Source organism: Dama dama, chromosome 17, assembly GCF_033118175.1.
Source record: "Dama dama isolate Ldn47 chromosome 17, ASM3311817v1, whole genome shotgun sequence".
NCBI classification, from domain to species: Eukaryota; Metazoa; Chordata; class Mammalia; order Artiodactyla; family Cervidae; genus Dama; species Dama dama.
In genome coordinates, this window is record NC_083697.1 from 48098001 (window position 1) to 48114691 (window position 16691).

Here is a 16691-nt window from a genome sequence, read left to right on the forward strand (position 1 = left end):
TAGCAGTGTGTGTAAAGGTTATAGACTCAGGGTTACAATCTATAATGATCAGATAAAAAGATTAGTCAGCAAATCGATAGTTCCCTGTACCGACAGGAAACTTGGTATATTCAAGGCAACAATGAGTACAAAGGGTGCAGATAAACATCGGGCACCTTTATTTAGATGAAAACTAATTCTAGACAACTTTCACTACCTCATTAATTATGTACCAAGTTTCCGGAGGCTGAATTGGGTGAAGTATCATTAGGGGCTTTTGGAATGTGTTGAAATACTTCCACCTCTATAAAAACTGAATACAATAAAGAATTTTTCTTTCTGTTGGTCTGGCAGATGTTCATACAAACCTAGTTCCTCAAAATGGCAAGGGTTCCATGGGTAGAATTTGCATTCATTTTTTATATCCTAAACATTGGGAGCAAGAACGCATCATTCTTTATCTTCAGAAGTACCATCAACATTGTTTAAAACAGAGATTTAAATGTTAATCTACTTAATCTACTTAATAAAGAAATAGCACCCTTCATATAACTTTTATCCTAAAAAAGCTATGGTGACATCTTCTTAAAATTTTAATTCTATGTTTTTATGATGTCACTTTTATACTAAGAATGTCCTTTGCTTTTCCTGTTTTATTTGGGATTATCTGCTTCCCCCCCCCCCCTTTTTTTTTTCCATTGAAAGAAAGTGAAAGAGTAGTTGTTCAGTCATGTCCGACTCTTTGCAACCCCACGGACTGTGGCCTACCAGGATCCTGGGTCCATGGGATTTTCCAAGCAAGAGTACCGGGGTGGGTTGCCATTTCCTTCTCCAGGGGATCTTCCCAAAGGAATCAAACCCAGGCCTCCCACATTGTAGGCAGACGCTTTGCCATCTGAGCCACCAGGGAACAAGCTAATCCATTGATAAGTGGATTTGGATCTGCTGAACTGTCAACTTTGAATAGAACATTTGTTGTGCAATGGGGAGAGTTGTTTAAGATCTCTTCTGAGATTATATGTAACTTCATTCTTTTGCACACATGCCAAGTTGCTTCAGTTGTGCCCAACTCTGTGTAACACTGTGGACTGCAGCCCCCCAGACTGCTCTGTCCACGGGATTCTCCAGGCAAGAACACTGGAGTGGGTAGCTGTGCCCGCCACACTCCCTGCTTAGCCTCTTTGACTTTGAGTATTTTCCAAGATCAAACTTATTCTCTTCTGGACAATTATGCAGTTTTTTATGTCAATTATGTCAATTCTGGACAGAAATTCATCCAGATGAAAGCAGAATGTCATTTGTTTGGAATAGAATCGTGTAAAAGAACGAGTTTCAATAACCTCAAAATGCTTTAAAATAGCTTCAATGGTGTCTAATAGGTGATTCTCTCTTGACATCAATAATTAATATAAAAGAGGGAAGAAAAAGAACTGAAGAACTGACATAATTTAGCTCAGTGAGAACAGTTTGGTTCTCTTAAAGCCATCTTCAGATATCACTTGGCATTATTGCTTTTAGAAAGCTTTTTTTCCTTAAAATTTTCTGTGTTAGAACGGGCATGTATTAATTTATTTCTTCTGAGTCAGAATATACCCTTAGATGTGCTCCTGCAACTCCCTTGAATCTACCATGAAATACAGCCAATATTATGCTCTTTAAATACAAAGTTCCAGAAGTGTGTGTGTAAATGTGTGGGCTGTCAGTCTCTGGAGACTTGTAAACAAACTTAGCTACTGCTAACTGTCAGAAAAGAAATTGTGCCACATTTCCTGTTTCCTTTTGGATGTGTATTTGGCAACAGGTTCTGTTCACTGAGCTCACCTGGGTTGTGGCTATTTGTACAACAATTGAACCACTGAAGAAGGATTCTGATTAGTTTTCAGTGGAACCAATCAACAGCCATCTGTCTGATTGGCTGAGACTTGGTGTACTGGTAATCCTATCACACCTCAGGCCAGACTAACAGTTGTGATTGTAGTTTAATGAAACACTTTGATTTCAAATATCTGCTTAGTGGAAGACTCAATTCCGCTGTCTCCCTTCTCTCCCCGTTTTCCTTCTGTTTCCCTCCCTCTCTACTTCCTTTTCTCCTTCCTTCTTTCTTTCCCTCTTGCCTTCTCTCAGCATCACTGTGATATTTTACAACGTACAAAGTAATTTCACACTCTGCCACTGCAATGCTTCAGGCCCTGTTTTTTCTTGCCTGGATTGCTACTGAACAATCCAGTAGCAAAGAGCTACTGGATCCAAACAAAGAGCTCCTAACAGCTCTTCTTCCTCCCCTGACTGCCCCCCACCAACCCTACAATTGCTACACCCCAGTATTCATCCTTCACAATACACTCAAAGTGATCTTTCTAACACAAATCTGCTGAGAGCATCCTTCTGCTGAAAATGCTGGAATGGTCCTGCCCCTCATCTAGGGTAATTATCAGATGCCTTCACGAGGCATCTGGATCTTTCCCTGATCTGGCCCCTGTTGACCTTCATGGCCTTGCCCCCCGTGCTGTTGCCCATACATGTTGCCAGGCACACCCACCCTTCTCACACACTCCTGCTGGCTGTGTAATGTCCATCTTCTCTCCCTCATATCTTATCCTCACTTGACCTTCAGTTTGGCCTGGCTGATTCTCACCTTCTCTTCAAGGCTTAGCTAAAGCATTTTTTTGCCATTGAGATTGTCTAAAGTTAATCTCCTAAATCTGCTCTCCTCCAAACCCCCACTGCGTGCACACACACACACACACACACACACACACACACACTCACTCACTCACTCAGCTAGACTGTGACATTATTCATATCATGACATTAAATATACTACTGCAATAAATTAGTTATAATGTATTAGAATAGTTGATTTATTTAAGCATCACTTTTTCTAGAGCCAGGATTCTTAATCCTTTCATACCATGAACCCCTTTGGTGATGTGATGAAGCCCAGAGACCCATTCTCCTAATCATGTTTTTAAACTCAGAAGACAAAAGGAAAAAATTAATTACAAAGAAAAAAAGTTATAATGATACAAAGTTACCAAAATATTAACAAACTGTATTCTAGTATATTATACATTTAAAAATATATTTTATAAAAGGAGTAAAAATTAAGAAAGTCTAGCAGTAAGTCCACTAATGTACTTTGGAAGTAGTGGTGAGTAAAAACAATATTTCAGAATATCTTCTGACACTCTAATGTGATGTCTGTCATCTTTATTGTGACAAAGTACTACTGTGGTTTTTGTCTACAATCCTAATTTTAAAAAAGGCTAAATTTTACTAAAGGTAAGTGAAGCTATAGATATAATTATTATTTCAAGCAAAGTTCAATTTTAGAATCTTTATTTCAGTTGTAAACCATAAGTTCTTTAAGGCTTTCATTGTAATAAGTCTTGTGTAGTACTGGAACATGGTAAGAACTTAAATGTTTGTTGGCCAAAAGAAGGAAGAAATAGTTTAACATTTCATTTAACTTAAACTTGACAATCCCTTCTCCATTAATTAGGCTTTATTCTTCCAGTAATATATTTAGAAGGTGAAACTAAGAAAGATTAAATGTATTTCCTTAGTTCATATAGGGCTTTAAAATATCTATTCTACAATAAAGTCACCTCCCAGAATGCTGTGCCCAGCTTATCAGATAACCAAGAGGAAGAACACACATATGGAATTACTGCACTCTCAGTTTCTACAAGGATAAGTGATTTCATACCTTCGATAACTCTTGGCTTCCCTAATATTATGTTCCATCAACCTGGTCAGTGGACTAAGTGGTGTTCATCTGGACTTGATGAGAAAGGCTGAGCACTTGGAGAAGATGATCTGTCATCCAGAAGAGTCTGTCTCACCAAGAGAATGCTTACTGAGGCTCAGAAACAATCTGAGAAGAGCAGGACTAAGGATGGGAATGCCACTTCGTGCATAATTTGCCCAGACAGCAGTGCTTGCTAGACCTCTCTTTTTTGTTTCATTAGCACCCTTTGAGCAGAAGAATAAAAGCAAATGATTGAAACTAGGACAACCCTTTTCACATTTCAGGATATGAGCAAAGGACAGTTTGGGGCACTTTATTCTGCCCTGTGCATGGAAATACTCAGACCATTGTAGGCACAATGACTCACCTTTTAAGAAGGGAGCCAGTATTGTGTCTTTCTGTTGTTCTGTTTCTCTTCTCTTCTTTCGCTTGCTTTAGTTTTTTCACTATCTAGTCTACAAAAAAAAAAAAAAAGACAAAAACACTCATCAGCAATGCCTGGGCAGACTCCTTAAGGAAAAGAGAAAGAGAGATCCTCTTTCCACTCCCCAACATACACACAAGGGAAAAGAGAGAGAGGAAGGAGGAAGGCAGTGTCGGCCCTGGGATGCACAAGCTGTGTGGATCCAGCAGTCCAAAGTCACTCCAAATGCTCCAAACCCTTGTTTCCCTGGCAGTGAAAAATCAAACCCAACATGAAACAACTTATACTGTCAATCCCTGGGCACTTGCTATAAGAATAGGTGAGCTCTTGACATCTGAAATGTCTCTGGTTTAGGTAATTCTTGATCTTTTATTTTGCACCTATATATTGGATGGATCAAAATAGTGTATCAGCAATCACACAGTGGTCGCTGGGGGTGACTGAGGGCTCCAACAATAAGAAGTGTTGTATAATATTGTTTATACAAGATAGTGAGAACTTGAATGATTAACATACTTTGGGGCAACACTAATTTAATTGTGAGGTCTTAAAATAACCCCTTTTAGCATCTTCACATATTACTATAATTTTTAAAAATGCATTATCTTTTTCTATTTTACTACTCAGAACTGTACTCACAATTTTTTTTTTTTAATTCTAAGGCATGTTACTGTAATTCATGGGTATCATGATTGCAATCATGATACTATAGAACAAGACTTAGATAAAGTTATGGTGCTAGAAAATACAATGAAAATTGGTTTCTTTTCCCAGAGAAGGAATTGTGTTGGTGTTAAGAAAGTACATGAAGTCAGATAGCTCTGAGTGTGAATCACAGGCCTGGCACTCTGCACATCCTGTAACAAATGACTTAACATATTTTATCTACTTTTCTCTTTCAAAAATTGTGGTGGTACAGTTTTATAACCTCTTTGATATGGTTGTCTTGAGAATTAAATGGTACTATGCTTAATTTAGTGTCTGGCACACAATAAGAATCTAATAAATATAGGGTAACTGGTATTATCTTAGTCCTGTTGTAAACTTGTTTCATAGTGATCTGTCTTCAAATGGCATGCCCAATAAGGATTATTTAATATGAAGTACAACTAATATTTGTCTACACATCACTGCTTGCAAATTATATTTACAAAATCATTACCTTTAAGTTTCATAAATTCCAAGAGTTAGGTACTATTATCTTCCTTATTTTACCCATTGGGAGGCTTAATCTTAGACAGAATGTGATTTCCTGAGGGTCCAAGCTAATACACAGTGCAGAAAGAACTAAAATTGTCTTTAGGATTCCACTTAATTGGCAGTTGTTAACTGATGTTTTACCTTAGATGCAATTGACTCTCTGATAAGTAGAATTATTTTTTTCTCATTTCTCATTTTTCTCATTTTCTCATTACTTGTATGGGCTATTAAAGACTATGGCTTCAGTGTGCAGAATGGCGATCTGGCATGCTTATTAAAACTTAGATTCTCTTCCCCTTTCTCTTCCAGAAGGTAGAAATTCTGATTCTAGAGATCTGGAATGGGGCAGAGAATTTGCTTGCCTAATAAGCTTTCATGGGATAGAGAATCTCTTGTTGCAGGGACCACATCTTCAGCAGCAGGGTCACAGCTGATTTCACCATCAATGGATATGTTGAGATATGTTTGTCACAATCCAGAAACCCATTTGCATTAGAAACTTCACAGCAACGCTCTATTGTAAACATGTATATTTTATTTTTTGTATATTATGATATTTTGTCATCTTAAAAAAACTTTCTGGCTGGGGAAAGACTGTCCCTCCTGGGGCTAGCCAATGCTTAGAGACAGCAAAGGACTCAGTTGGGAGTATACCTTTGATATGTAAACTAACTATTTCAGAGCCAAACCTCCTCTACGGGCCCATGCATCCCAGGAAACAATATTCCTCTGACTGAATTATCCTAGGGTTAGGTACCAGGCAGCTAGAGACCACCATTATAATCCAAAGCCCACCAAAACCATTCAAACTAGCCAATCCTAATTGTTCACTCTACTGTTTTGGCTTTTTCATGGAAACTCCAATAAAGCTTTTTGCCTCATCTTTGCCCTTACTCTTGTCATCTGCTACCTGACCAAAACTTGCCATTCCCCTGTGACTCTGCATGGCAGGTGATCCCTTCTTTAGGAGCTAAGACTAGAATGAACGTGTTTTCTTCTGTCTCTTCTGTGTGCACCTAACTGAGCATTTGCTAGAAGAACACAGAAAATATGCTACGTGTGTGTTAAATCCCTTCAATCATGTCTGACTCTTTGTTACTCTAGGGACTGCAGCTCACCAAGCTTCTCTGTCCATGGGATTCTCCGGGCAAGAATACTGGAGTGGGTTGCCGTGCCCTTCTTCAGGGATCTTCCTGACTAGAGATCGAGCCCGCATCTCTAATGTCTTCTGCATTGGCAGGCGGGTTCTTTACCACTAGCACCTTGAGGCTGCACCTGACCGACCATCAACGAAAAGAACACAGAACACATGCTGTGTTCAGATAAAAAGGAAAGTGCATCTCTCTTTTCCAAATGGGTTCTCCTGAGTTGTTCATTTCTGGCAATCTGTCTGTCCAGCCTGTAATCAAGCACGTAGAGAATAATGCTATTAGGACACTGGTGATCATGGCACTCCTGCAGATTTCAGGTGCGATTTTGGCACACAGAACTTGCCGTTGTCTTCTGATGTCATTTTCAGCCTCCTACCACCCAGCCCTTGTCTCTCATTAAGCCTTCATGGTAGCCTTGCTGCAACCATGAATCATACACCGAGGGCTTCACACAGGCCGGGTTTATTGAGCTGCGTTATAGGAGACTATATCTCAGATGTCCCCAGTGAAGCCAAAACAATCTGTCACTTTTAATTCTTCCTGTCACCTCATTAAGTATATGGCAACGTTGACAATAAAACACATTTTCACACAAATACGCAACACACACACTGTCCCAAAATGTAGCATTTCCTCCTCTTGTATTCAGATGTGGTTGTAAATATTCAGTCATTGAAAGATTCATTGAGCAAACATATGTGCCAGGGTACTGTATATAACTGACAGAGGCAAAGAACAGTCTCTGCGGACACATAAAGCAATTAAAAATAACTGTGCTTCAAAGCAGGCTACTATAATACAAAGGTCAGGCCCATAAATATGAACAGGATGGCAGTAATGTCTCTATCCAAATATACCCCCAAACATACAACTACACCAGGTCAGAACTCAAAGGTTAGTGTAAAAAAAAAATTCTGAAATTTTGCCATATTCTTCTTATGCCTTTTTCTTCTTGTCTTTTCATCAAAGGTTAATATATGTGAATCCAGTGGGAAAACTGTATCAGGGCCAAATGTGTGTCATCAGCCCATATTTTATTCAATGCAAAATATTTACCCTTGTACATATGACAAAATGAAGGAGCGCTAGCAAAATTTTGTGGAAGGTAAATGTCTATCTAACAAGCAACTAGGTTGCTTGTTTTTACATTAACTGCACCGAAGTTTGAATTCCACTCAAAGCTGTAGAGAGACTGTTCTGAGGACCAGGATAATTTTTGCCGTAACACACTGAGTGTGATAATAAGGTTTATGCGTGGCTGTAAAGAATGTGCTGACAGATGGAAAAGGAGCCACCTCAGTCTGCACAGCATTCACTTTTTTATATATTAAAAAAACCATATTACACCTGATGCTGGTTCAAGCAGCAGTTCTTCTCCTGCTGTCTTCCAGGAACAGAAATATTTTAGAGTATATAGAAAAATCCCAACCCCCAGTAGACTGATTCACTAAAATTTCAAGTTCTCTGCACATCAGAGTATCATAGGCTCCTGTATTACAATTCAAGGTGTCATGTGCAATGAAAAACTTATTCCCTCCAACATGAATCTCTGTGTAGTAAGTGCCTTAGATACTGAGCAAGTAAATGCATCAAGGAAAAAAGATGTGAACAGAATGACTCCCACGATGGAGAGGCACTTCACCTCTGAAAAGCAAAATGCTGGCTAATTTGCCAAGGATTAGTCTTCACCAAAGGAAATTAAATATGAGTGCAGAGTATACTAATACTAGAGCTTCAGGCCATCTCTACACCTCTATGATGCTGTGATATTTGAGAGAACATTGATTAAGAGAAAAAAAGTGCTGGGAGGTAAATTTCTTACCCTTAATGATGTTGTTGAAGTTTAGTTGCTAAGTTGTGTCTCACTCTTGTGACTCCATGGACTGTAGCCTGCCAGCTCCTCTGTCCATGGGGTTTTCCAGGCAAGAATACTGGAGTGGGTTGCCATTTCCTTCTCCTGGGGATCTTTCAACCCCTGGGACTGAACCCCCATCTCCTGCATTGCACGCAGATTTTTTTTTACTACTGGGCCACTAGGTAAGCCCACTATTAACAATAAGAAAGCAATAAGGACTGCCCCATTCATTTCTCCTTGCTTCTTTGAAGATGTAGTGTCAGCTTTCTAGGGCAGAGAAAACCAGCTATCCTCTCTCCCTTGGATCTTATAACTATGTTCTTTCAAAAGCTCACTTCATGCTGATAAAAAAAAAAGTAGGAAAAACAAGAAGCCCAACCACTTTCCATTCATCATCATCCTTTTCAGCAAATGTATCCAGGCTAGAGTCCATGGGGTTGCAAAGAGTCAGACACGACTGAGTGACTGAGTGTGAACACGAGCTAGATTTGTGTTTTCTAGGGCTGCCATTACAAAGCACCACAGATTGAATAACTTAAAACAACAAAATTGCTTGTCTCATAGGAGGTTAGAAGTCTAAAATTAAGGTATTGCAGATTTGGTTCCTTTTGAGGGTCATAAAAAAAAATGATCTATTCTAGGCCACTCTCCTTAGTTTATAGATGGATGGCATTTCTCTATGAGTCTTTTCACATCATGTTTCCCCTGTGTATTAAGTTTCACTTTTTCCATAAGGATATCATTTATATTGGATGAAGGCCTGTCCCAATAACTGTATTTTCACTCTGTAAAGACTCAGTCTCTAAATAAGTTCACGTTCTTAAGTATAGGGGGATTAGGATTTCAGGATGAATTTTGGGGACACACTATTCAACCCTCAATGACTACGGGATGTCAGATTACTTCGTGTATGTATGGGCGAAGCATCATATTTGTGTAGGCAAAACATCCAATGATCTACCTTCAGTTGCAGTCCACTTACACTGACTAATCATTTGCATGCACTATCTAGCGTTCTCTTTGCATATATCTGTCAGGTCTAGAAATTTAAATCCACCGAGATTCTCCCTCCCAGTTTATGGAACACCTTCATCTCTTGAGTCTCTTCTTAGTGCTTTGGTTGCTCTTGTTTCTTTCACGCTTAGTGTGGTTATCAGTCAGATGTTTTCTCTCCAGGATTTTTGTTCCTTCTCAATCTAAATCAAAGTTTCAACTAACATTTTCAAGTAGTAGTGTTAGTCACTCAGTCCTATCTGACTCACTGCGACCCCACAGACTGTAGCCCGCAAGGCTCCTCTGTCCATTGTATTCTCCAGGCAAGAATACTGGAATGGATTGCCATTCCCTTCTCCAGAAGATCTTCCCGACCTAGGAATTGAAACCGGGTCTCCTGCACTGGAGGCAGATGTTTTACTGTCTGAGCTAGGACTTTTTACAAAAAGTCTGCAACCTGAGCAATTTGTCTAATTCCAAAGAGTATATCTAATCATTTACTGAGCATTCCTCCTTAAATGTCTTATAGGAAATTCAAATATAAAATGTGCAACAGGGAATCCATTATCTGTTTACACTATAAAGCTGTCCCCTTCTTGTTTCTTTGTCTCCATAAGTGACAACACTATTATTATATACTAGATAATTTTAGCTGCTATACAACCATAGCAATAGATACCATTAAGTTACATAATGAAATTACATTTAATTACACAATTTTCATTTTTTAAAATTCAAATCCTTCAGATTACATCAAGGAGAAAGTTTCTTTTTTGGACTTATTAGGTCTTTAGTGCTTCTACAGTACTCTAGAAACTCCCATTTTAACAAATAGAGATTTTCAGAAAATTTCGTTAAGTTAGATCTTGAGAGAGCTGACTTTGCCAATTTTGTGTTTAAATTCTATTTATGATAAATTATTCTCATTTTGCACTTGAGGGGTTGATATGTTTTTAATCAAAATGTATTTGAATGATAGTCAATTTTAAGGACTTGTGGCAGAAAGTGAAGAGGAATGAAGGAGCCTCTTGATGAAAGTGAAAGAGGACAGAGAAAAAGCTGCCTTAAAACTCAACATTCAGAAAACTAAGATCAAGGCATCTGGTCCCATCACTTCAAGGCAAATAGATGGGGAAACAATGGAAACAGTGACAGACTTTATTTTCTTGGGCTCCAAAATCACTGCAGATAGTGAGTGCAGCCATGAAATTAAAAGACGCTTACTCCTTGGAAGAAAAGCTATGACAAACCTAGATAGTGTATTAAAAAACTGAGACTTTTTTTGCTGACAAAGGTCTGTATAGTCAAATCTATGGTTTTTCCAGTAGTCATGTATGGAAGTGAGAGATGGACCATAAAGAAGACTGGGTGCTGAAGAACTTATGCTTTTGAACTGTGGTATTGGAGAAGACTCTGGAGAGTCCCTTGGACTGCAAGGAGATCAAACCAGCCAATCCTAAAGGAAATTGATCCTGAATATTCATTGGAAGGACTGATGCTGAAGTTCCAATACTTTGGTCACCTGATGTGAATAGCCAGCTCACTGGAAAAGATCCTGATTCTGGGAAAGATTGAAGGCAGGAGGACAAGGGGACGACAGAGGACTAGATGGTTGGATGGCATCACTGACTCAATGGATATGACTTTGAGCAACTCTGGGAGATGGTAAAGGACAGGGAAGCCTGGCATGCTGCAGTCCATGGGGTCACAGACAGTCGGGCACTATTGAGTGACTGAACAACAACAATAGCAATTTAGAGGAAAATATGAAATAATAATGCATCACAATACCAATACAGAGAAAATCATGAAAAGGATATGCAAGCAATGGTGTTTGGGAAATATACCATGACTTATATTTTTATATCAAGACCCACCATTATTGCCTTAGCTTAATTTTTCATAAGTTTTTACATGAGATACTACAATGATTTTCTACTTGGAATTGTTTCCTCTTGTCTAGTCTTCCTCCAACTTACTGTCTAAGTTATTGCCAGGATAAGTACTAAAAAGCCTGGATTACAACACAATGCTTCTTGTGATTAATATTCTTCCCTGAGAACTTATTGATTTTTTTCTTCTCAGCACCATACTGCATTTTGGTAGACTGCTTGCTGCACTTTACATGTCCTTAGCTCCCAAAGTGTCTGCCTGTCTTCTATTGGTTCTTCAGCGCTTCAATCAGAATCCCTGAATAAAAATAATAGGGTAAATACATCTATAACCTGTTTCATTCCACTCCAGATTCACAATAAAATGATTAAAGAAATATTAATGCTTAAGTAGAAAAGTTTGTTGCTGTTGTTGGAGAATAAAAATAATTGGAAAATATGTAAAGGACTCAGAAAATAAACACTACCCAAATGTACTCCTACTGACATATCGACCAACTTCCTCAAGACATACTATTAGCTAAATAGTTGTGAGGAATAAACCAATAAAAGTTTCCAAAATGGCCACTTTAATATGGATTTTAAATTGTAACATTTTTGAAAGAAGTTATTTGGATACAGTAAAATGTTAAATAATAATCATAATCTAAAACTTTAGATTATAAAAGATAATTTAAAAAGTAATTTTGTTTAAATTATCAAGGAATAGTGATTAGAGATATGCTGTTTTTAAAAAACAATCTCTCTTTTTTAGAACAGTTTATACCTACAGAAAAACTGTAAAGATAGTATAGAGGATTTCCATAGAATCTGCTTGGTTTCCTATGTTATCAGCATCTTACATTTATTACATTTAATGGTGCATTTTACAATTCATGAACCAATATTATGTATTATTATTAAGTTCCACTCTTTATTCAAATTTCTTTGGGCTTTAACTAATATACTTTTTTTTTTTTTTGGTTCTAAGATCCCATTTTGGCAATATATTACATTTGTTTATCCTGTTTCCTTAGAATCCTCTTGACTGGGATATGATTTTCCTCATTTTTCAAGACCCTGATAGTTTTGAGCAGTACTGGTTACATATTTTGTAGAAAACCCTTCAGAGGGATTTGTCTGATGTTCCTTTCATGACTAGATTAGGGTTGTGGGCTTTGAGGAGGAAGACCACAGAAGTAGAGTACCATTTTCATCACCTCAGGTCAAAGGAAACTTCTATCATCAGAACTTATAACTGTTGATGTTAACTTTGGTCATCTAGCTAAGACGGTGTTTGTCAGGTTTCTCCACTGTAAAGGCTTTTTCTTCCCTTCATTTATACTATATTATTTGAAAGGAAGTTACTATGTACAGGCCACTGTCAAGATATAGAGAGTTATGGTCCACTTAAGGTAATCTACGTAATGTATGAAAATAAAAAGTCATTTATATGGTTGGGAAAATCCCAGGATGGAATGCAGATTATGACAAAACAAAATGACTGTATTGAAAATTTGGGAAACAATCACATTGAAGGAGGTGAGAGAAAATGTGCTGATCTAAGTAACTTTGGAAATTAGTAGAATCTGTAAAACTAAAGTATAAAACAGTCCATAATTACAGTAATTTAGTTGATAACGTTGCTTCCTACAGAGCTATTAGTTAAAAATGATCACACTGCTATACATGTATATAGGAATTGAAAAATTAAGTAAATGAAATGCAGATGGTGAGAGCCAGGTGGAAAGTGAGAATTTACAGATAAGTATGTTGTAATAGATTAGACAAGATCACTATGAACTCATGTTCATCACTATGAACTCATGAACTCATGTTTATGATACTAACATAGAAATATTTACAGATATGTGTACATACAATGGTTATTATACATACATATATATGCCTGCTGAGATAGCCTAGAAGCAACATGTGTATCTGGTATCTAGGTCTTGAAGTGAAGTGAAGTCGCTCAGTGGTGTCTGACTCTTTGCGACCCCGTGGACTGTGGCCTACCAAGCTCCTCCGTCCATGGGATTCTCCAGGCGCGAATACTGGAGTGGGTTGCCATTTCCTTCTCCAGGGGATCTTCCCGACAGATCCTAAATAGGGTTCCTTGGAGAAATGGCTGATTTAAAGACTGGAGCAGGAAATATAAAAGATTAGCCTAGCGTGTTTTGTAGTGCTAGAGTTAAGGAAATGCTAAGAAAAAAAATTAAAAACCCTATTATGCAACACAACAGGGTATAGCAATTATTCTTGATTACAAATAAATAAATTAAAAAAACTATTATGATGGGACAATGTCAAAGGACACAAGAGATGTTGAAAGAACTCCCAATGGCTAAAGTGACAACAATGTGAGCAAGGAAGATAAAGTAATATTGGACTATAAAATAAATATCTATGAGTACACATGGGTATAAATACATTTTTGAATATATAAATAAATGGAGAGAAGAGACAAGTCTCCTTTATAGAAGAATTACAAATAATATATGTGTCATTTTAGCATTTGTGATTTTGTAAATGTTCAATATTTTTCTTAAATATTTTAAGGTTAATATGGAGGAAAATATGTAATGAAAATAAGATTTCCAAATTCCAAAGCAGTATTAAATATAACAAAAAAGTAGATCATGAACAGCAAAAAAGAATACTCACAAAATAAATTTTTAGGACAAAAAATCAAATTCAATATTCATATTTATCACCTTATGTCAAAAATGTTAATTCACTAATTCTATGAGCTCAGAGAAGTTTATATTGAAAAACTGTTCAGCCTATTACAAATTATATTGGACATTGTGAGCTACTGACATTGAGAAAAATTTTTATAAAAGTAATGAAGATAAAGATATAATGCATCTAAGTTACATTAGGAAATAAAATGCAGCCTCAAATATGGAAGAAATTAAAGGAAACCTAAAATTCTATGTATTTTTAAAGCATCAATGAAATAAAAAATTTTCTAGAAAATAATTTATTATAAAAATAGATATTTTATGGAGAAGCTTAAAAGTAATCTCAAAAACACCAGCGAAATATTATGTAGGAAATAATTACCAAAATATTATTCTTATCAAATAGTTCTATATTGAGTTCTTTGAAACTAGCTTTAAACTATTTCTTAATACAGTAGTTGATGAAAAGCTTTCAATTTCAATTATGAGCTAAGCAAAATTATCAAAACATGAGAAAGATGAATCATTAAAAAAAAAAAAGACTATAGACCTTTAGAACCATCACTGCAAAATATTAGCAAATCAAATGTAGCTATTTATTATAAGATAACACGCCAATGGGAATTTCCTAGTGGTTCAGTGGTCAGGACTACATGCTTTCATGGCTAGGGGCCAGGGTTCAATCCTTGGTTTGATCGCTAAGATCCCAAAAGTCATGTGGTATTCCCCTCCCCACCAAAAGATGACACACCATGACCAAACAGGTTTTTATGCCAGGAATGCAATAATAATTCAATATTAGGAAGCTAAGTAATGATTCATAACAATAACTGATCAATGGAGAAGAAAGAAGAATTCTATCTTGATAGGTGTGGGAAAGACATATTAAAATAATTCAAATCAATTATTGATTAAAAATGTTAGTCAACTAGGAATAGGAAGTAAGAATAAATCCCCAGATGATGAAGGCTATCTATTTCAAACTGGTAACCAACATTACTGGTAACTGTAAAACAACAGGCTTTTTCTGCATAAAGTTAGGAATGAGACAAAGATCATTATTACTGGTTTTTTAGTTAATTTTTAAAAGTTGAGTTTATTGATGTATATTTAATTAACAATAAAATTCACTTTTTTACTCTTTAAAGGGTACAATTTTATGAGTTTAGATAGTTATATAACCATCAGAATGATAAAAAAGAGTATTTTCTTCATAATGTTTTCTCTTGTCCCTTTGTTTTTCTTCCTCTGCTCCCAGACCTCATGACTACTCTTCTACTACATATCCTTGTATATTTATCTTTTCCAAACTACCTGTAAATGGAGTCATATAGTCTATATCTTCCTATCACAATGCAAAATGTTTTTAAAATTCATCCATGTTGTTGGATTTGTCATGAGTTCATTTTTACTGCTAAATACTATTTTACTATATGGATGTACTACAAATTATTTATTCATTTGTAAATGATGCATATTTGGTTTATTCTATTGTTTGGCTACTATAAATAAAATTGCTTTAGATGTTTTCATACATGCCTGTAAATGAACATATGTTTTTGGTTCTCTTTGGTAAAAATCCAAAGGGAAAATTGCTGTATTTTATCTATATTTTTATCTATATCTATGTCTATACAGCTATATGTATCTATATCTATGTATCATTTATGAAAAATTGCCAAACCATTTTCTAGAGTGGTATATTATTTTATGGGGTTTCCCAGTGGTAAAGAATCTGCCTGCCAATGCAGGAAGTGCATGAAACATGGGTTTGAATCCTAGGTTGCGAAGATCCCCTGGAGAAGGAAATGGCAACCCAGTCCATTATTGTTGCCTGGGAAACCCCCTGGACAGAGGAGCTTGGAGGGCTACAGTCCAGAGGGTTGCAAAGAGTTGGATGCAACTGAGCAAGCACGCATACCTGTACTATTTTACATTTTGCAAGCAGTATGTAAGGAGTTCTAGTTTTCCACATTAACATCAATTCTTAGTGTTGTCAGTCTTTTTAGTTTTACCTCCTTTAGTTTAGTTTTACCTCCTACTATTTCAGTAGGAAGTAGTGATATCTCATTGTGTATGTGTGTGTGTTTGCTATGACATATGCCTTATGAGCCTAGTTAGCCAACCTGGGATTGAAACCAGCCCATGGCAGGCAGTGAAAGTGCTAAGTCCTAACCCCTGGACCACCAGGGAATTTCCTCTCATTGAGTTTTTAATTTGCACTTCCACAATGACTAAGGACAATAAGATATTTTCACATGCATATTTTGCCCTCTGTGATTTTCTGTGTTCACAGTTATGCTAATTATGAGTAAATACAGTTTCCTTTTCACTCACTGTATCACTGTATCTTCATCTTAAAATCTTGACGTCCAGTAGTGAGAATTATCTTTTTCTTTTCATTGAATTTTCTGTGCAAATTTTAAAATCACTTCAATTTCTAAAAACAAAGCAAAAATACACCTGATGTAATTTGAATTGAGATTGCTTTGAGTCTATAGATCGATTTGGCAAAAACTTACATCTTGATAATATTTAGTCTTCAGACCCATGGATGGTGTATTTTTTCACTCAATGAAGTTTTTAATATTTCTCAGTAATGTTTTATAGTTTGTAGTGTACAGGCTTTGCACATATTTTGTTAAATTTGTTCCTAAGTATATAATGTTTTATGATGCTACTACAAAAGATATTAAATTTTCTTTTTCAGTTTCCAGCTATAGACTGTGAGTATATAGAAACATGATTGCTTTTGTTGCTTTTGACCTTGTATCCTGTGA